The sequence below is a fragment of the Salvelinus fontinalis genome, unplaced genomic scaffold (assembly GCF_029448725.1).
Source record: "Salvelinus fontinalis isolate EN_2023a unplaced genomic scaffold, ASM2944872v1 scaffold_1598, whole genome shotgun sequence".
In the NCBI taxonomy this organism is placed as follows: Eukaryota; Metazoa; Chordata; class Actinopteri; order Salmoniformes; family Salmonidae; genus Salvelinus; species Salvelinus fontinalis.
The window spans coordinates 978-24,632 of record NW_026601807.1 but is presented as its reverse complement, the minus strand read 5'-3'; the positions used below and the strand labels follow the sequence as shown (position 1 = coordinate 24,632).

The window sequence follows — 23,655 nt, the reverse complement described above, 5'->3', positions numbered from 1 at the left end:
GCTCCAAAATGCAGGTGTTCCAGCTTAGTGCTTTCTGTGGTGGTGGGGCAGCCAGCATAAAATACGGAGCGTAGGGGTTGGTAATGTTCTCTAGTTGTAATGTGATTGGCTCAGTGTTCTGTCACTCATGGGGACACTACGTCAACGCAAAATCTACTGGTAGAGCTCGAAATGTCAATCTAATGTCAATCTACTGGCAAATCCTTATCAATCCTTGTCATATGAAATGATGGATAAAACGTGTCAGTGCTCATTGGCCATAGGACATAAACATTACACAACAAGTTGGAAATCACAAATTCAACAATGAGTGCTAAGGCAGCACTGCAGGCCCGGGTTTGATCCCGGACTGTTACAGCCGGCTGTGACCGGGAGACCTATGAGGCGGAGCACAATTGGCCCAGGGTCATCTGGGTTAGTGGAGGGTTTAGCCGGCCGGGATGTCCTTGTCTCATCATGCTCTAGTAACTCCTTGTGGCCTGGCGCCTGCAAGCTGACGTCGGTCGTCAGTTATACAGTGTTTCCTCCCACACATTGGTGCCTGCTGTTTGTCCTCCTGTCCAGGGGGTGGAGCTGGAGAGCACCAGGCTGGTGATCAGGTATCCAGATCGCTGGATGCAGAGAGCCCCTCCCTCTTCTCAGACGACCAACTCTATGGGCCTCAACTCCTCCTCAGCCTCCCAGTACGCCTCCACAGGGTAAGGACATCTGTCTTTGTCAAAACATCAGCTATCATTTATAAACATATTTAAGCAGGTTTTTACCAATCAACTCATATATCATACCTCCATAGAGATAGACAGAGGACTCTAGTGCCCAAAAGACAGTTTTAGCATTGGCAGCACCTTTGAGGACTTTCACTTTCAGGTTTCTCTCTCTCTCTCAATTCAATTAATTTCAAATCAATTCAAAGGGCTTTATTGACATGGGAAATATATGTTTACATTGGCAAAGCAAGGGGAATAGATAATAAACAAAAGTCAAATTAAGTTAACACAAAAAAAATGTACAGTGTTCATTACACTCACAACAGCTCCAAATGAGTATAGACATTTCAAATGTCACATTATGTCAATATACAGTTTTGTAACAATGTCTCTCTCTCTCTCTCTCTCTCTAACCCCCTCTACCCTCTCTCTCTTCCCCCCTCTCTCTCCCTACCCCCTCTCTCTCTCTCTCTCTCTCTCTCTCGCTCCCTTATCTCTCTTTCTTTCTCTCGCTCTCTTTCTCTCTCCCCCCACCCCCCCCCCTCTCTCGCTCTCCCCCCCTCTCTCGCTCTCCCCCCCGCTCTCTCTCTCTCTCTCCCCCCTCGCTGTCTCTCTCTCTCTCCCCCTCTCTCTCTCGCTCTCTTTCTCTCTCCACACCCCTCTCTTTCTCTCGCTCCCGTATCTCTCTTTCTTTCTCTCGCTCTCTCTCTCTCTCCCCCTCTTCTCTTTCTCTCGCTCTCTCTCTCTCTCCCCCCTCTTCTCTTTCTCTCGCTCTCTCTCTCTCTCTCCCCCCTCTTCTCTTTCTCTCCCTCTCTCTCTCTCTCCCCCCTCTTCTCTTTCTCTCGCTCTCTCTCTCTCTCCCCCTCTCACTTTCTCTCTTTCCCCCCCTCTCCCTCTCTCTCGCTCCCGTACCTTTCTTTTTTTCTCTCGCTCTCTCTCTCTCTCCCCCTCTATCTCTCACACTCTCTCTCTCTCTCTCTCACACTCTCTCTCTCACACTCTCTCTCTCACACTCTCTCTCTCACACCCCTCTCTCTCACACCCCTCTCTCTCACCCCCCTCTCTCTAACCCCCCTCTCTCTAACCCCCCTCTCTCTAACCCCCCTCTCTCTAACCCCCCTCTCTCCGTCCCCCCTCTCTCCGTCCCCCCTCTCTCCGTCCCCCCCTCTCTCCGTCCCCCCCTCTCTCCGTCCCCCCTCTCCTCTCCGTCTCTCTCTCTCTCCTCTCCTCTCTCTCTCTCTCTCTCTCTCTCTCTCTCCTCTCTCTCTCTCTCTCTCTCTCTCTCTCTCTCTCTCCTCTCTCTCCTCTCTCTCTCTCTCTCCTCTCTTCTCTCTCTCTCTCTCTCTCTCTCTCTCTCTCTCTCTCTCTCTCTCTCTCTCTCTCTCTCTCTCTCTCTCTCTCTCTCTCTCTCTCTCTCTCTCCTCTCTCTCTCTCTCTCTCTCCTCTCTCTCTCTCTCTCTCTCTCTCTCTCTCTCTCTCTCTCTCTCTCTCTCTCTCTCTCAAACCATACACCTGATCAGAGAGGAAGATACAGGAAACCATGGCAAATCTGACCACCCTGAACACCACGCACCTTCCGGATATGGCAGAGGGAGGAAGAGGAAGAACAGAATAATGAATATGAAGATTGAAAAAGAGGAAGACATTTCCCCTACTTTAAAAGAGAACAGGAGGCTTGGATAGAATGGGGGTGTTGGGGGGTGTCACCCCTTTTGTAGTCTTCTGACACACAGCACAGACAGCACACTGGACATACAGTATGAGTGTTTGAAGTGTCAATCAAAGTGATTTCCTTCCACCTTCCCTCCTCGGCCTTATTGCCACTTTGTTATGTTGTTATTGAACCAAGTGGACGAGGATATGATTGGGACATATTAGTCTCCCAGGGCAGACAGGTTGCCTCTAACAATGTTAACAAGGTTGTGGCTGTTTCACTACGTCTGGGATTTCCTAGACAAGTGGAGACATATAGACTGGAGGCTGTAGTAATGTTGAGATGTCAGTAGGGAGCGCTCTAGTATGGAACACTGGAACCAAACATACAACGCCTTTCATCTGTTCTGGAACCTTCAGTGCCAGCTGATGAGGAGTGATGGGAATGGGTCACATTGTGTCTCTTGTAAAACATGTAGGTCCACTCCTCAAATAAAGAAATGTAACTACAGTATTCTGACTTTAGACCATTTTCTATTTAGATACAGTAACATCCCTTATGTGACCTGCTGTTGCTGCATGTTAATGACCTGACTAGGCTACTTTTAAAATGTATCAACCACAGAACTCACACTTAGGCTACGCCTACTTCTACTAATTCTTACAGTAGACTACTTCTTGTTTCCACCCAGTGACAGTACGTTGACTAACTGTTCAAGACCTCTCCCCTTCACTTCACTCTGTAAGTACACTTGACGATATCTTGAAATATAGTTTAGTTTTTGATGTTTTTAGCCAAACATCACATGACTTACTGTATCTTTGTACTTGTTGGTTAATTTTGAACTGTGTTTTGGTTGTTACATCAGGGCCTGTATTCATAAAGTGTCTCAGACGGTCCGTATAATTATGATCTAAAAGGCTAAACTGATCCCAGATCAGCTCTGCTACTCTGATACACTTTGTGAATACTGACCCTGGACTGTGGTTTCATGTGTTTAGTTTAGTTCAGTTTATTAATTTACATGTTTAAAACATGATCAGTAGAGTTTACCAGGAATACCCAGATCTCCATTCAATAGGGTCATGTTCACTGTCAAAGAATAACAGGGTCAAGTATAACTGTGTGTGTGTGTGTGTGTGTGTGTGTGTGTGTGTGTGTGTGTGTGTGTGTGTGTGTGTGTGTGATTAAGTGGATGTTTCTTTATAAATCAAATCAAATCAAATTTTATTTGTCACATACACATGGTTAGCAGATGTTAATGCGAGTGTAGCGAAATGCTTGTGCTTCTAGTTCCGACAAGGCAGTAATAACCAACAAGTAATCTAACCTAACAATTCCACAAGTGTAAAGGGATAAAGAATATGTACATAAAGATATATGAATGAGTGATGGTACAGAACGGCATAGGCAAGATGCAGTAGATGGTATAGTGTACAGTCTATACATATGAGAGGAGTTATGTAGGGTATGTAAACATAAAGTGGCATAGTTTAAAGTGGCTAGTGATACATGTATTACATAAAGATGGCAAGATGCAGTTGATGATATAGAGTACAGTATATACATATACATATGAGATGAGTAATGTAGGATATGTAAACATTATATTAAGTGACATTGTTTAAAGTGGCCAGTAATAAATTTTTTACATAATTTCCATCAATTCCCATTATTAAAGTGGCTGGAGTTGAGTCAGTATGTTAGCAGCGGCCACTAAATGTTAGTGGTGGCTGTTTAACAGTCTGATGGCCTTGAGATAGAAGCTGTTTTTCAGTCTCTCGGTCCCCGCTTTGATGCACCTGTACTGACCTCGCCTTCTGGATGATAGCGGGGTGAACAGGCAGTGGCTCGGGTGGTTGTTGTCCTTGATGATCTTTATGGCCTTCCTGTGACATCGGGAGGTGTAGGTGTCCTGGAGGGCAGGTAGTTTGCCCCCGGCGATGCGTTGTGCAGACCTCACTACCCTCTGGAGAGCCTTACGGTTGTGGGCGGAGCAGTTGCCGTACCAGGCGGTGATACAGCCCGACAGGATGCTCTCGATTGTGCATCTGTAGAAGTTTGTGAGTGCTTTTGGTGACAAGCCGAATTTCTTCAGCCTCCTGCGGTTGAAGAGGCGCTGCAGCTTGTTTGATTGCCTTGCGGAAGGGAATAGCTACACTGTTTGTATTCGGTTATGTTTCCGGTCACCTTGCCCTGGTTAAAAGCAGTGGTTCGCGCTTTCAGTTTCACGCGAATGCTGCCATCAATCCACGGTTTCTGGTTTGGGAATGTTTTAATCGTTGTTGTGGGTACGACATCGTCAATGCACTTTCTAATGAACTCGCTCACCAAATCAGTGTATTCGTCAATGTTGTTATTGGACGCAATGCGGAACATATCCCAATCCACGTGATCGAAGCAGTCTTGAAGCGTGGAATCAGATTGGTTGGACCAGCGTTGAACAGACCTGAGTGCGGGAGCTTGCTGTTTTAGTTTCTGTTTGTAGGCTGGAAGCAACAAAATGGAGTCGTGGTCAGCTTTTCCGAAAGGAGGGCGGGGGAGGGCCTTATATGCGTCGCGGAAGTTAGTATAACAATGATCCAAGGTTTTACCAGCCCTGGTAGCACAATCGATATGCTGATAGAATTTAGGGAGTTTTGTTTTCAGATTAGCCTTGTTAAAATCCCCAGCTACGATGAATGCAGCCTCAGGGTGTGTGGTTTCCAGTTTACAAAGAGTCAGATAAAGTTCGTTCAGGGCCATCGATGTGTCTGCTTGGGGGGGGGGGGAATATATACGGCTGTGATTATAATCGAAGAGAATTCCCTTGGTAGATAATGCGGTCGACATTTGATTGTGAGGAATTCTAAATCAGGTGAACAGAATGACTTGAGTTCCTGTATGTTGTTATGATCACACCACGTCTCGTTAATCATAAGGCATACACCCCCGCCCCTCTTCTTACCAGAAAGATGTTTGTTTCTGTCGGCGCGATGCGTGAAGAAACCAGCTGGCTGCACCGACTCCGTTAGTGTCTCTCGAGTGAGCCATGTTTCCGTGAAGCAAAGAACGTTACAATCTCTGATGTCTCTCTGGAATGTTACCCTTGCTCGGATTTCATCAACCTTGTTGTCAAGAGACTGGACATTGGCGAGTAGTATGCTAGGGAGTGGAGCGCGATGTGCCCGTCTCCGAAGCCTGACCAGGAGACCGCTTCGTTTGCCCCTTTTACGGCGTCGTTGTTTAGGGTCGCCGGCTGGGATCAGATCCATTGTATTGGGTGGAAGGCAAAACACAGCTTCGGGAGAGTCATATTCCTGGTTGTAACGATGGTGAGTTGACGTTGCTCTTATATTCAGTAGTTCCTCCCGACTGTATGTAATGAAACCCAAGATTACCTCGGGTACCAATGTCTCCCGGGTGGCGCAGTGGTCTAGGGCACTGCATCGCAGTGCTAGCTGCGCCACCAGAGTCTCTGGGTTCGCGCCCAGGCTCTGTCGCAACTGGGAGATCCGTGGGGCGACGCACAATTGGTATAGCGTCGTCTGGGTTAGGGAGGGTTTGGCCGGTAGGGAGGGTTTGGCCGGTAGGGATATCCTTGTCTCAGTATGTAAAAAAAAATATATATATTTTTTAAAAATAAAAAATGGAAAAATAAAATGTTGTTATAAAATGTATGCACTCTGCTGTAAGTCGCTCAGGATAAGAGCGTCTGCTCTTGGCCGGTAGGGATATCCTTGTCTCAGTATGTAAAAATGTAATAAAATGTATGCACTCTACTGTAAGTCGCTCTGGATAAGAGCGTCTGCTAAATGACTAAAATGTAAATGTAAATGTAAGGAATAACACATAAAAAAACAAAATACTGCATATTTTCCTAGGAACGCGAAGCGAGGCGGCCATCTCTGTCGGCGCCGGAAGTAGCTTTAGAGGTGGGTTGTGTTTAGGAGTAGTATTAACATGAGACAGTGATGGTGGGTTGTGTTTAGGAGTAGTATTAACATGAGACAGTGATGGTGGTTTGTGTTTAGGAGTAGTATTAACATGAGACACGGTGATGGTGGGTTGTGTTTAGGAGTAGTATTAACATGAGACACAGTGATGATGGGTTGTGTTTAGGAGTAGTATTAACATGAGACACAGTGATGGTGGGTTGTGTTTAGGAGTAGTATTAACATGAGACACAGTGATGGTGGGTTGTGTTTAAGAGTAGTATTAACATGAGACACAGTGATGGTGGGTTGTGTTTAGGAGTAGTATTAACATGAGACACAGTGATGGTGGGTTGTGTTTAGGAGTAGTATTAACATGAGACACAGTGATGGTGGGATGTGTTTAGGAGTAGTATTAACATGAGACACAGTGAGAAACATAACAAACATTAGACTAAACAGAACATGTTCCTCTGTAGCTCAGTTGGTAGAACATGGCACCTATAACGTTATGGGTTTGGTTACCAGGACCACCCATATGTAAAATATATGCACACAGGACTGTATATTGATATGGATTGTTGAGTCGACTAAACTGCATAATTTATGGACAGCAGACTACAGTAGACTTCACTGTCAATACAGCAGGCTAAGGTGATGTTCACTGGATTATCTGCTAGCTAAAGCTACTAAAAGTACTGTACAACAGAGGTGGCTGGTGGGCGGATATATAGGAGGATGGACTCATTGTAATGGCTGGAATGAACGGAACACTATCCATTAATTTTATTCCTATTACTGCCAAATGAATGAGGACATAATATGGGGACTGGAGGCTGCAGTAATGTTGAGATGCCAGTAGGGAGAACTCTAGTCTAGAACACTGCAGTAATGTTGAGATGTCAGTAGGGAGAACTCTAGTCTAGAACACTGCAGTAATGTTGAGATGCCAGTAGGGAGAACTCTAGTCTAGAACACTGCAGTAATGTTGAGATGCCAGTAGGGAGAACTCTAGTCTAGAACACTGCAGTAATGTTGAGATGCCAGTAGGTGGAGCTCTAGTCTAGAACACTGCAGTAATGTTGAGATGCCAGTAGGGGGAGCTCTAGTCTAGAACACTGGAACCTTCAGTACCACTTTGATGCAGCTGATGAGGAGTGATGGGAACGGGTCATATTTAGCCTCTTTATAAAATGTAGGCCCACTCCTCAAATATACAAATGCAACTATTTTGTGACATGTTGTTTATGCACGTTAATGTCTTAACATCCTGACTAGGCTACTTTTAAAATGTGTCAACCCCAGAACTCACACTTATAGTAAGATACTTCCTGTTTCTCTGCACTGCCAGTAAGTGTTGTTGGTTTAGATGAACTGACTCAGCATCACCTTCCTGTTAACCAGGGTAGGGAGAAGTGTTGACATCTATACTGTGTAGGAGGTGTGTTTTAACTTTTCTACATCCATAGCAACCAGCTCTCTAGAATTTGATTCAGACTCCATAAACCTCATATATACCATCTAGCAGACACTTTAATCCAAAGTCATTCACTCAGTCATTACAGTCATGCGTGCATCAATCCTTCATATGGGAAGTCCCAGCAGGAATAGAACCTGTGAGTCATTCTGTACAAACTGAGTCACACAGGACTACTGTATTCACACTCAGAGTAGGAGTTCTGATCTAGGGTCAGCACCATGCTCTACCAACTGAACCACACAGGACTACTGTATTCACACTCAGAGTAGGAGTGCTGATCTAGGGTCAGTTCTGCCTTTTAAACTATGTTGAATAAGAAATTAACCTTGTAAATATTTAATAAGTAACTATTTCTTTCTAATATTTTTTAAGTTACAGCAAACTCGGAATCTGATTACAAGAACTTTTGACAAAAACGTTATATATCTGAATTAGGCAGCTGTCACGGCCGTCTAAAAGGCTCACTAAGGTCAGGGGTGACAGCAGCCTGGAGGTTCAGTTATATTTTACATAACTATTATTTTGTAATGTTATCTGTCTGAAAGAATCATCAGACTTGTGAGACTAAATATGAATGTATTACTTCATATGGTCCTGTAACATGATACACATAATATACGTTTGTGTGAATTTTTTAAATAGTTTTTATGACAAAGTTAAGACACAATTTTGCCTCAATGTCCAGGAAAGAGTTCTGCTTGATGCAACGTTTCTTATCACTTAATAAATCTTCTTTGGGCTGAGATCCCGCTAACGGGATCGATATGACAACAGCCAGTGAAAGTGCAGGGCGCCAAATTCAAAACAACAGAAATCCCATAATTAAAATCCAGGCTTCCATGTATCTCTTTCCTCCTAGAAATCGTGTTGTATAAGAACCCAAAGTGAACCGGAGGGCCTTGTTGTGGTCACAATAAAACCCTTTGTCAGACATCCCTGTGGTCCTTCACACGTTCTTGAGTCAGTACCTAGGGATTAGTAGAGGTCATCCAGACCGTTTTTACATGTGTAAACAGCTGGATCTCGTCTGAGCGGTTAGCTGGATATAACGAGACCCGCTACGTACTTAATGCTGATTGGTTTAGGTTCTGCCCACTATAGTGTTGTCTGGTCAGAACATGGTGTTGAGGCTCGTCACTCTACTCTTGATGGTCACCACCACATACATGCAGACACAACTGTTTCCATTTGAAGATGTTATATATTATTGGGTGGTTATATTCACTGGACTCACACTTCAGTAAGGAACTGCATGTCAAAAGTCTGTCAGCAACACAACACTTCTTCTCAAGACTGACGATGCCGTGCACTAACTAAAGGTGAGAGGAGGCGGTGTCCTGCAGCGCATCCAAGCACCCTGATTGGTTGGATGAACAGTGGTGCAAAGGGTGATTGACAGGGCTGCAGGCCAGTCAAGTTGAGAAGGCATGCAAACACACACAGTCATACCACGCCCATAGGGCTCTGGTCAAAGGTAGTGCACTATAGAGGGATATGGTGTCATTTGGGATGCATTCAGTGTAACAGAATGACAATGGCCTGTTGTACTACTACAAACGTGTGTATGTGTTTGTGTGGTTAAATGTGACTTAGTCAAGTAGCCAGTGTTGTGTTTCACCATTCTATCTGATGTATTGTCAGTTTGTTGTGTTTAATTAGTCCACCATTATTGATGACATTATTATTAGGATGGTGCAGTAATGTTGAGATGCCAGTAGGGAGAACTCTAGTCTAGAACACTGCAGTAATGTTGAGATGCCAGTAGGGAGAACTCTAGTCTAGAACACAGCAGTAATGTTGAGATGCCAGTAGGGAGAACTCTAGTCTAGAACACAGCAGTAATGTTGAGATGCCAGTAGGGAGAACTCTAGTCTAGAACACTGCAGTAATGTTGAGATGCCAGTAGGGAGAGCTCTAGTCTAGAACACTGGAACCTTCAGTACCACTTTGATGCAGCTGATGAGGAGTGTGAATTGAATGGGTTTGTAGAATAGAAGGAAAATCTAATGGAAGGTGTAGACCTTACCATGAAATGCTTACTTACAAGTCCATGGAACCAGCCAACTGTTAGCAGCATACCACCCTGCATCCCACTGCTGGCTTGCTTCTGAAGCTAAGCAGTGTTCACCTGGTCAGTCCCTGGATGGGAGACCAGAAGCTACTGGAAGTGGTGTTGGAGAGCCAGAAGGAGGCACTCTTTCCTCTGGTTTAAAAAAATATATACATCCCAATACCTCATTGTAGTGATTGGGGACATTGCCCTGTGTAGGGTGCTGTCTTTTTGGATGGGATGTTAAACGGGTGTCCTGACTCTCTGTGGTCACTACAGATCCCATGGCACTTATTGTAAGAGTAGGGGTGTTAACCCTGGTGTCCACTGCTAAAATTCACAATCTGGCCCTCATGCCACCTAATCATCCCCAATTTTGAATTGGCTCATTCATCCCTGTTTTAAATATTCCCCAGGTTGTTGCTGTAGATGAGAATATGTTCTCAGTCAATTTACCTGGTAAAATAAGTCTTAGATAAATAATAATAAATACATATATAGAACTTTGACCTGTTCCATGTAGAACTGAGAGGGCCAAGGCAACACATTCTAATATATTATAAACATTCTAAATAGTAGGGTATAGTAAACACATTCTAATATATTATAAACATTCTGAATAGTAGGCTATAGTAAACACATTCTAATATATTATAAACATTCTAAATAGTAGGCTATAGTAAACACATTCTAATATATTATAAACATTCCAAATAGTAGACTATAGTAAACACATTATAAGATATTATAAACATTCCAAATAGTAGGCTATAGTAAACACATTCTAATATATTATAAACATTCTGAATAGTAGGCTATAGTAAACACATTCTAATATATTATAAACATTCTAAATAGTAGGCTATAGTAAACACATTCTTATATATTATAAACATTCTAAATAGTAGGCTATAGTAAACACATTCTAAGATATTATAAACATTCCTAATAGTAGACTATAGTAAACACATTCTAAGATATTATAAACATTCCAAATAGTAGACTATAGTAAACACATTCTAATATATTATAAACATTCTAAATAGTAGGCTATAGTAAACACATTCTTAGATATTATAAACATTCTAAATAGTAGACTATAGTAAACACATTCTAATATATTATAAACATTCTAAATAGTAGACTATAGTAAACACATTCTAATATATTATAAACATTCTAAATAGTAGGCTATAGTAAACACATTCTAAGATATTATAAACATTCTAAATAGTAGGCTATAGTAAACACATTCTAATATATTATAAACATTCTAAATAGTAGACTATAGTAAACACATTCTAATATATTATAAACATTCTAAATAGTAGGCTATAGTAAACACATTCTAAGATATTATAAACATTCTAAATAGTAGGCTATAGTAAACACATTCTAATATATTATAAACATTCTAAATAGTAGGCTATAGTAAACACATTCTAATATATTATAAACATTACAAATAGTAGGCTATAGTAAACACATTCTAATATATTATAAACATTCTAAATAGTAGGCTATAGTAAACACATTCTAATATATTATAAACATTCTAAATAGTAGGCTATAGTAAACACATTCTAATATATTATAAACATTCTAAATAGTAGGCTATAGTAAACACATTCTAATATATTATAAACATTCTAAATAGTAGACTATGGTAAACACATTCTAATATATTATAAACATTCTAAATCATAGGCTATAGTAAACACTATTCTGATGTGCTGTTCTGGTAGTCATGCAGGTTAATGACTTAAAGAGAAAGGACAGTTCTGGATCAGCTACTTGTGTCCTGACTACTTTAAATATGTATCAACCACTGAACTGACACTTACTAGCAGTTCCCACTCACTACCAGTCAGTTGACTCACTGTACAAGACCTCTCCCCTTCAGTCTGTAAGTACTCTTGATATCTTGAAATATAGGTTTTTGTTTCTAGCCACAAGTCATGTACTCAAGGGTCTCAGACTTGGAGTGCTGATCTAGGATCAGGTCCTCCTGGTCCATATAATTATGATCTAAATGAGATAACTAATCCTAGATCCTACTCTGAGACACTTGGTGAATACAGACACTATCATATAATGATGATGTAAAAGGTATGTGTGACTTGTTGTTTATCCTCACAGCTTGGGGATAGGAGTTATCATTCAAGCTGGTAGTAACTGCCTTGCTCAAAATGGCAGATTTTTCCACCTTGCCAGCTCTGGGATTTGAACCAGTAATGTTTCAGTTACTGGCCCAACGTTCTTAACCACTAGGCTACCTGCCGATACCGCTGACACTCCATATTACCGAACTATTATGATGGATGTCGTTTACACACCATCCACTCAAGGCTGTGATGATGATGTGTTGTTATATCTGCATCCCAAATGACACCATATTCCCTATAGAGTGCACTACTTTGACTAGAGCCCTACCTGCTGCACCTGATGGTTTGTATGTAGTTATTCACCAGCTATAGAGTGCACTACTTTGACTAGAGCCCTACCTGCTGCCCCTGATGGTTTGTATGTAGTTATTCACCAGCTATAGCGTGCACTACTTTTGACTAGAGCCCTACCTGCTGCCCCTGATGGTTTGTATGTAGTTATTCACCTGCTATAGAGTGCACTACTTTGACTAGAGCCCTACCTGCTGCCCCTGATGGTTTGTATGTAGTTATTCACCTGCTATAGAGTGCACTACTTTGACTAGAGCCCTACCTGCTGCCCCTGATGGTATGTATGTAGTTATTCACCAGCTATAGAGTGCACTACTTTGACTAGAGCCCTACCTGCTGCCCCTGATGGTTTGTATGTAGTTATTCACCAGCTATAGAGTGCACTACTTTGACTAGAGCCCTACCTGCTGCCCCTGATGGTATGTATGTAGTTATTCACCAGCTATAGAGTGCACTACTTTGACTAGAGCCCTACCTGCTGCCCCTGATGGTATGTATGTAGTTATTCACCAGCTATAGAGTGCACTACTTTGACTAGAGCTCTACCTGCTGCCCCTGATGGTTTGTATGTAGTTATTCACCAGCTATAGAGTGCACTACTTTGACTAGAGCCCTACCTGCTGCCCCTGATGGTTTGTATGTAGTTATTCACCTGCTATAGAGTGCACTACTTTGACTAGAGCCCTACCTGCTGCCCCTGAAGGTTTGTATGGAGTTATTCACCAGCTATAGAGTGCACTACTTTGACTAGAGCCCTACCTGCTTCCCCTGATGGTTTGTATGTAGTTATTCACCTGCTATAGAGTGTCGTGTCTTTGACTAGAGCCCTACCTGCTGCCCCTGATGGTTTGTATGGAGTTATTCACCAGCTATAGAGTGCACTACTTTGACTAGAGCCCTACCTGCTGCCCCTGATGGTTTGTATGGAGTTATTCACCAGCTATAGAGTGCACTACTTTGACTAGAGCCCTACCTGCTGCCCCTCATGGTTTGTTTGTAGTTATTCACCAGCTATAGAGTGCACTACTTTGACTAGAGCCCTACCTGCTGCCCCTCATGGTTTGTTTGTAGTTATTCACCAGCTATAGAGTGCACTACTTTGACTAGAGCCCTACCTGCTGCCCCTGATGGTTTGTATGTAGTTATTCACCTGCTATAGAGTGCACTACTTTGACTAGAGCCCTACCTGCTGCCCCTGATGGTTTGTATGTAGTTATTCACCAGCTATAGAGTGCACTACTTTGACTAGAGCCCTACCTGCTGCCCCTGATGGTTTGTATGTAGTTATTCACCAGCTATAGAGTGCACTACTTTGACTAGAGCCCTACCTGCTGCCCCTGATGGTTTGTATGTAGTTATTCACCAGCTATAGAGTGAGTTGTTGTTTATGTTTCTAAGACTGCAGGGTGGGAGATGCAACAATGGCCTTGAGAACAGCAGGAAGTGTGTTGGTGGTCTTTCTCTGGTCTGTAGCAGGTATGGTCTCATTCTTATCTTTTAGTTGCTCTGTTTATCAATCTACAGACATTTCTAAAATGTTAAGAATCATAATGTTATTCCGGTGTGTTTTGTTAGGCGTCTCCACTTCACTTTAAATAGTTATCTTTCACACCTCACTGAGTGACGCTTTTCTGTGGTTTCCATTCACACTCAACTCAGCAACTATGGCAACAAAGTGTGGACAAACCCTACTGTCATTGTGAGCCAATAGACCTTGACTTAGTGTAATAACCTTGTGTTCTGTGACTGTTTCAGTGGTACTGGGTCAGGATGGCTGGAGTGTGAAATACACAACTCAGAGTATCTGTACCTTGAAGGGGTCATCAGTGGACCTGTCCTGCTCTTACACATATCCCAGTGGTACAGTATCAACTACCTTCTGGTTCACTAAATGGGGGCCTGGGGTAGAACCCGAAGATATAGGTCAGGACCCAGAGTATGCAGGTCGTCTGGAGTATCATGGGGATAAGAAGAAAGACTGTACACTGAGAATCACAGACCTGAGAGAGAGAGATTCAGCAAAGTACAAGTTCAGGTTTATAACAGATCAGACTGAAGGGAGATATTATGGTGATCCTGGAGTCACTCTGTCTGTAACAGGTACAGTAATATGCTTTATACTGCTGGTCTGTTCAATTAATATCTACTGTCCATTTAGGTCTAGAAATTGGATTTGTATATATGAAACAGATTTAAGAATTAAATGTGTTTGAGAATGTCTTGCATCATGTGATTAAACTATAGAACAGGTGATTCAGGGTTTTAATGATGTGATCTACTACAGCTCTGCAGGTGAAGGTGACTTATTCAAGTTGGCCAAATTCGGTGACAATTACCTGTAGCACCACCTGTACTCTGAGTAACCCCAAATATATCTGGTACAAGAACGGACAACATCTAGATGAGAGCATCTCCTCCCAGTACAAACTCTCAGTCTACAGTAACAGTAAAGACAGCTACTCCTGTGCTGTAAAAGGCCATGAGAATCTCCACTCTCCTGCAGTGTGTGAGTGTCGATTTAACTCAGTTTTTAGTATAACTTTTCAAGTAGAACTTTCTGTCTGCTAAACATCCCTCACCGTTATCTAACCAAACTGCAACACAATACCGGATGGCATAACTATTCTGGATTACTGCAGCTCATGATTCCACTATGTACATCATGCCCTCTTGTCACTGTGTTTCAGGTGTTCAGGGTCAGCGCTGCAACAGAGTGACTTACACCAATAGGAGAATCTGTGTCTTGAAGGGGTCAACAGTGGACATATCCTGTACTTATGTTAGTTATTATTCCACCACATCATCATTCTGGTTTAGAAGTGATAGGTTGATCCATAAGGACATAACCAGAGACCCAGAGTATTTAGGACGAGCCTTGGAGAGAGGTCCCACCACCCTGAGAATCACAGATCTGAGAGAGGAGGACTCAGCTGAGTATCGCTTCACTTTTAAACAAAGGAACTTTGAATGGGGTTATAGTTTCCCTGGAACCAGTCTGACTGTGACAGGTAATACTGCACTTACAGAACATTATAATATACTGGTAATACTACACTTACAGAGCATTACGATATACTGGTAATACTACACTTACAGAACATTACGATATACTGGTAATACTACACTTACAGAACATTACGATATACTGGTAATACTACACTTACATAACATTATGATATACTGGCAATACTACACTTACAGAACATTATGATATACTGGTAATACTACACTTCCAGAACATTATGATATACTGGTAATACTACACTTCCAGCGCATTATGATATACTGGTAATACTACACTTCCAGCGCATTATGATATACTGGTAATACTACACTTCCAGCGCATTAGGATATACTGGTAATACTACACTTCCAGCACATTATGATATACTGGTAATACTACACATATAGAACATGATGATATACTGGTAATACTACACATATAGAACATTACGATATACTGGTAATACTACACATATAGAACATTACGATATACTGGTAATACTACACATATAGAACATTACGATATACTGGTAATACTACACGTACAGAACATTATGATATACTGGTAATACTACACATATAGAACATTACGATATACTGGTAATACTACACTTCCAGCGCATTAGGATATACTGGTAATACTACACTTCCAGCACATTATGATATACTGGTAATACTACACGTACAGAACATTATGATATACTGGTAATACTACACATACAGAACATTACGATATACTGGTAATACTACACTTACAGAACATGATGATATACTGGTAATACTACACTTACAGAACATTACGATATACTGGTAAAACTACACTTACAGAACATTACGATATACTGGTAATACTGCACTTACAGAACATTATGATATACTGGTAATACTACACTTACAGAACATTATGATATACTGGTAATACTACACTTCCAGCGCATTATGATATACTGGTAATACTACACTTCCAGCGCATTATGATATACTGGTAATACTACACTTCCAGCGCATTAGGATATACTGGTAATACTACACTTCCAGCACATTATGATATACTGGTAATACTACACATATAGAACATGATGATATACTGGTAATACTACACATATAGAACATTACGATATACTGGTAATACTACACGTACAGAACATTATGATATACTGGTAATACTACACATACAGAACATTACGATATACTGGTAATACTACACTTACAGAACATGATGATATACTGGTAATACTACACTTACAGAACATTATGATATACTGGTAATACTACACTTACAGAACATTATGATATACTGGTAATACTACACTTACAGAACATTATGATATACTGGTAATACTACACTTACAGAACATTATGATATACTGGTAGTACTACACTTACAGAACATTATGATATACTGGTAATACTACACTTACAGAACATTATGATATACTGGTAGTACTACACTTACATAACATTATGATATACTGGTAATACTACACTTACATAACATGATGATATACTGTAACTACTTTATCTCTAGTAGTAGGAGGTGGAAATGATGGGTTGTTATTTTATGTTTTATTCTCTCTTCATTCAGACCTGCAGGTCAAAGTGACTTTTGCTGCAGAGGGACAGAGAACACTGACCTGTAGCACCACCTGTACTCTGACTGACAACCCCACCTACATCTGGTACAAGAACGGACAACGTCTAGATGAGTCCACTTCCCAACAACACTCTAGTAATTTGCTGGTGGTCTGGGATTCTTCTGTGAACATTTACTCCTGTGCTGTTCAAGGTCATGAGGACCTCCACTCTCCTGTAGTTTGTGAGTATGAATGAAAGTAGGATTCAACTTTGGAAGTATCAATCATTTAAGGTCAATGAGAAGGGTAATACTTCAATATTCATCATTACATAGAAATTACAGACAATGTCATAGATGTATGTACTCTGTCACAGGTAACACTGCACAGCACATTATACAGTGTTGAAGAGTCAGGAAATGAATCATTAATACTAAACAATGTACTCTGTATTTACTCCCCTTTAATTCAGGTTTTCAGGTGAATGTGACTCCTAAACAGATTTCAGAGTGTAAGACACTGACCTGTAGCACCGCCTGTATTCTGACTGGTAACCCCACCTACATCTGGTACAAGAACGGACAGATAGTAACTGACAACACGTCCCCCTATTCAGTCTACTCTAATGCTATGGACAGTTACTCCTGTGCTGTAAAAGGCCATGAGGATCTCCACTCTCCTGCAGTGTGTGAGTGTTTATTTAATTAACAATACTGTACAACCTCTGTGTGTGTTGGTTTCACTGTGTGATTTGAGAAGTTATAGAATTTCTAGAAAGAACTGAGAATATAATCCAGTTGACCTCTTGTTATGTCACTGTGTTTCAGGTGTTCAGGGTCAGAGCTGCAGCAGAGTGACTTACACCAAGAGGACAATCTGTGTCTTGAAGGGGTCAACAGTGGACATATCCTGTACTTATGTTAGTTATTATTCCACCACATCAACATTCTGGTTTAGAAGTGATAATTTGATCCATAAGGACATAACCAGAGACCCAGAGTATTTAGGACGAGCCTTGGAGAGAGGTCCCAACACCCTGAGAATCACAGATCTGAGAGAGGAGGACTCAGCTGAGTATCGCTTCACTTTTAAAACACACAACATTGAATGGAGTCATAGTTTCCCAGGAACAACTCTGTCTGTCACAGGTAATACTACACTGTATGATACAACTGTACATCATATTGAATTACAGGAGAAAATAAATTAACCATCCTGTTAACACAGAGGTGTATGTGGTTTTATACATATTGTTTCAGGTCTGCAGGTGAAGGTGACTCCTGCTGCAGAGGGACAGAAGACACTGACCTGTAGCACCACCTGTACTCTGACTGACAACCCCACCTACATCTGGTACAGGAATGGATGGAATGTACAAGATAACTCCTCCCCCATGTACTCCATCAGCATTGAGGATGAAGACAGCTACTACTGTGCTGTAAAAGGCAGTCTCAGCTCTCCTGCAGTGTGTGAGTACAGTACAATAGTACAGTATTCTACTTAGCAGGTATCATGTATTCAGGCAAAAGAGACATCTTACTTTATCAATCATTACAAAACAAAAATATTTTTTTTTACTAATTGCTAATATTACTTTGACAAAACATTTGGTATTTTACATCAGATAAACCAAACACCTCGGTGTCAGTCAGTCCCTCTGGTGAAATAGTGGAGGGCAGTTCAGTGACTCTGACCTGCAGCAGTGATGCCAACCCACCTGTCCAGAGTTACACCTGGTGGTACAAGAAGAATGGAGGTCACTATCAGAGTATGACAGGACCACAGCATGTCTTCAATCAAATCCAGTCATCTGACACTGGAGAGTACTACTGTGAGTCCCAGAATGAGATGGGGACAGACAGGTCTAGGACCATAAACATGGATGTGAAGTGTGAGTAAAGTACAGCTCAGTGTTTGAATGGTAAGGTAACAAAACAATTATAACTAAATGAATTAGTCCTAAAGCATATCATCTCCAAATTTGTATTTGTTAACGTTTTGTGAGAGTTATAGTTTTAGATAGTTCTGTGATATTGAACAGAGAATATATTTTTGCCATGTCATTTGTAAATATACTACTGTCGTAAATATACTACTGTCCTACCCCTCTGACAAATTCTCCTTTACCAGATGACCCAAAGAACACCTCAGTGTCAGTCAGTCCCTCTGGTGAAATAGTGGAGGGCAGTTCAGTGACTCTGACCTGCAGCAGTGATGCCAACCCACCTGTGGACAAATACACCTGGTACTTTCAAAATGAGACTTTTCTAAATGGATATGGACAGATCTACAACATAAGTAAGTTCAAGTCTAAGGACAATGGACATTACCACTGTGAGGCCCGGAATGGAAGAGGATCTAGGAACTCTACAGCTCTGATGATCATTTTACCAGGTGAAGTTTCATCTTTAATATTTCAATACAACATTATGTTACAAACTAATATTAATAATTATACTTTGGCTTATCGTACTTTGTGTTATATTTATATATACGTTGAGATTAGATCAGTTAACAAATGTTGTATTATTATCCTGGACTATGTTTATGTTCAGTTTAGAAAATGCCAGGACTCATATCATCCATATTTTATTGTAGGGAAACAAACAGTTCTGACTGCAGCTGTAGGAATCATAGTGGTTGTTCTGGTTCTCATCCTCTGTCTCTCTGGACTCATGTGGTTCAGGTGAGAGATTCCTTAAACGATTGTTTCACTCCAACTCTTTTTTATTAACTTACTTTGTTCATTGATTTGTTCAATAATAAATTAATTAATTAATGTGCAAACCAGGAAGAAGGCCTCCAAATCCCCATCTGACACAAGAGACACATCAGAGAATGTACAGGTGAGTCTTTTACTATCAAATTATTTGTATTGCTGTGTGGGACATTTCTACTCATTATGTTGGCTGTCCTGTCTTCCCGTCAGGGAGACTCTAGTCCAGTGTATGAAAACGTCTCAAGCGTGGCCTTCACCCCTACTGCAGCACAGACAGCAGCCACCGTCGACCAGGATGATGTTCACTATGCCAGCGTCTACTTCTCTCGCTCCAAAATACAGGAAGTGCCTCTGTACTCCACCGTCCAAGTGCCTCAACCCCAGAAACAGGAAGAGGATGTCCAGTACGATGCTGTGAAATTCAATTGGCCCAGTAACTCCAACCGGTGAGCATATTATGCCATTAAAATAACAGAGACATTTCTAGAGCATTTTGAATACCCCACAATAAAGCAGAAGTTGTTTTTTTACAACCAAATTTCTATTTATTATGTAAATACCATGTTATAGAAAGGTCCAGACACCTTTAATTGTGCCTTCACTTGTTTTAGAGAAACTTTCCCCAACCAGCAATTCACTTCCTCATCCTCGTTGTGCAGTAGAGGCTCTGAAAAACATGAACAAATGCTCCAAAAACACAAATCTGTCTTTTAGAAACAGAAAGCTCTCAGTATAGTGATGCAGGACTTTAGATGGAACAGTTGTAACATGAAAGTGTCATTCCAAACTTTATCCACAACGTTATATTCCATTGTGTGACTCGTTCTGTTTCCCCGTCCAACTGTTCCATTCTCAGTGTATCATGCTGCTAGAACGGACGAGAAGCATCGTTCAAGTCTCAACAACATGGAACATAACGTTGTGGATTAAGTTCTGAATGACACAACTTCATGTGTACAACATGTAAAGACCTGCATCACTGTAGACTACTTAGAGCTTTTTAGTTTCTAAAAGGATGTTTTGGGTGTTTTTGGAGCCACTTACTGAACAACGAGGATGAGGAAATGAGTAGATGCTTGGGGATAGTTTCTCAAAAACAAGTGAATTCACAAAGAAAATCTGACCCTCCTATAACATCCCAGTTCCATATGTGTTTAGATTTGGTTGTAAACAAGCTTTATTCTTGATTACAGCTCATTCATATGCTGCTGCTTATTGGACGAGAAGACCATGACGTCATTAACAAGCGAAAGAGTTGACCCCTAGTGGCCACTAGTGACGGCATTTCCTTACAAACCCAACAATATAATGAGAGAGTGGTGGTTTTGAGGAACTGTTCTGTGTTCCAAATGGAACCCTATTCCCTATTTAGTGCACTACTTTTCACCAGAGCCATATAGGCCTTGGTCAAAGTAATGCACTATAAAGAGTATATGAAGGTTTTTTGAGGGGCAGCAGATTCTGTTTAATTTCTGTTTCTCTCTTCAGACCCACGGCAGCACCAGCAGCTGAGGACTCCTCTGAGATCTATAGTAGAGTCAACAAACCCAGAAGACCTGAACACAACAAACCCAGAACCAAGAGGACTTGAACACAAAAAACCCAGAACCAAGACCTGAACACAACAAACCCAGAAGACCTGAACACAACAAACCCAGAACCAAGAAGAGCTGAACACAACAAACCCAGAACCAAGAGGACCTGAACACAAAAAACCCAGAGCCAAGAAGACCTGAACACAACAAACCCAGAACCCAGAAGACCTGAACACAACAAATCCAGAACCAAGAGGACCTGAACACAACAAACCCAGAACCAAGAGGACCTGAACACAACAAACCCAGAACCAAGAAGACCTGAACACAACAAACCCAGAACCAAGAAGACCTGAACACAAGTTTGACAGAAACCCTGTATATCTGGACCTGTATAGTCCAACTAAGTGTTATAATAATATATCATGATATGTCATTTAGAAACACTTTTATCCAAAGACACTTATTCTGCGTGGATCCATCTTTCATGCCGGTGGCCCCATTGGGAATTGAACCCATACACCAGGCTCTACCAACTGAGACACAGGACTACTGTATTCACACTTAGTGGGAGAGCTGATCTAGGGTCAGCACCATGCTCTACCAACACACAGAACTACTGTATTCACACTTAGTGGGAGAGCTGATCTAGGGTCAGCACCATGCTCTACCAACACACAGAACTACTGAATTCACACTTAGTTGGAGTGCTGATCTAGGGTCAGTTTTGCCTTTTAAACTACGTATGATGAATAAGATGGGGAACCTTGTAAATACTTTTTATGTTAAATATTTTTCCATTCATCTGAACACAATAACTTTGATTTGTATTTCTGAAGTAGCCTCGATGTCCAGTTATATTTTATATGAAGGCTGAGAACATTATAAATATATGTTTTAATTTCTTCTTGATGTTTGCTCACAGGAACAATACTTCTATTCTACAGTACTGTTATATTACATTCTACAGTACTGCACCATTCTGTTACAGTATACAGTACTGTACTATTCTATTACATTCTACAGTAATATTCGGATACATTCTACAGTCCTGTACAGTACTATTATGTTACATTCTACAGTACTATTCTATTGCAGTATACTGTACTATTCTAGTATGTTATACAGTCATATTCTATTACAGTACTGTACAATTCTATTACAGTACTGTTAGATGATACATAATATATGTTTACTTGGTTTGTTCATATACATTTATTATTGGTTTTATGACAAAGTTATGGTAGTATTTTGCCTCAAGGTTCTGATGCAACGTTTCTTATCACTTTGTAGTGTCTGTGACTATCATTAATGTGATGGCACGCTATTTTATTAAATCGATTACCTAACGTTTAATTGATTACGTGATTGAATTAAATCATGCAACAATTACCTCAGTAATAACCTGGGGCACCACGGAGAATCTTATTTAAAGGAGTTCTGTCTTCTGAATGAACTCTTACAGATCTAAATCTCTTACATTTCAGTCATCAATTATTCTTTACCTCATTCAGTCTCATCTGAATGTCGTAAAATTATTGGTTATCTGCACGAACTCTGGTTTCCATAATGAATCAGCAATATACAAATTGGCTTATATATTTACTAACTAAATAATCACACAGAATTCCGTAAACAAACAGTAGATATTGGGCCGGAAGGGAGAGTGGAGATCCATGGAGGGGTACGTTTTACCCCCCTGACAGTCCTAATGAGTCTGTGTTTGGGGATAGAGGAGAGCTAGGGGTGGAGGCTGTGGGGCTAAATATGGGCACCCTGTCCAGAAATTCCTCAGTGGTGACCACACCCTCTTTGTTCTTGTCCATTTTCTAACAGAGAAACAGTTGAATTTGCAACCCTTTCTCCTCCCCGAGAGTGTCTCAGGAGGAGTGGGATATGCAACAAACTATTTCCAATTCACACCACACACACTGTACAGGATACACACTTACATCTGAAACAGGACAAATATCAGCAACCTCTATTTGACCTTTTGGGCTGTTCACAAAGTCAGAATGCAACAATAAGGAGGTTATGTCTAGAGGGTCCTTTTAAAACCCTTGTGATAAACAATGGAGGTAGAATTATCTAACCCTGGGGCCTGGATCCAATTAGAAACCGTGCTAAAGCATTTAAAAGTCATTTCCATTTGAGCCAACATCTGCTGTGTTTACCTTGAATGTGATCTCCACTAACGCAGGAACTCTGCCTTTAAATAAAAGCATTGTCTACAAGCACATTAGGATTGAATCAAGGCCCACAGTGGATTCAGAAAGTATTCAGACCCCTTGACTTTTTCCACATTTTGTTAAGTTACAGCCTTATTCTAAAATGGATGAAATTGTTTATTTTCCCGTCAATCTACACACAATACCCATTAATGACAAAGCAAAAACAGGTTTAAAAATGTTTGCAAATGTATATAAAAAAATACTGAAATATCACGTTTACATAAGTATTCAGACCTGTGGTTAGTTCTGTTACCTGGAATAAGTTGTCGACATGCTCCATGGGTAAATTGTTCTGCATAAAGGGGTAAGTTTTTTATATTATTTAACCAAGT

The 23,655-nt window shown here is 41.0% G+C and overlaps 1 pseudogene; it reads left to right on the top strand.

Annotated features, from left to right (window-relative positions):
* Positions 1-306: 306 nt before the first annotated feature.
* On the top strand, positions 307-22,230 carry LOC129849639 (B-cell receptor CD22-like; annotated as a pseudogene).
* The last annotated feature ends 1,425 nt before the right edge of the window (positions 22,231-23,655 follow it).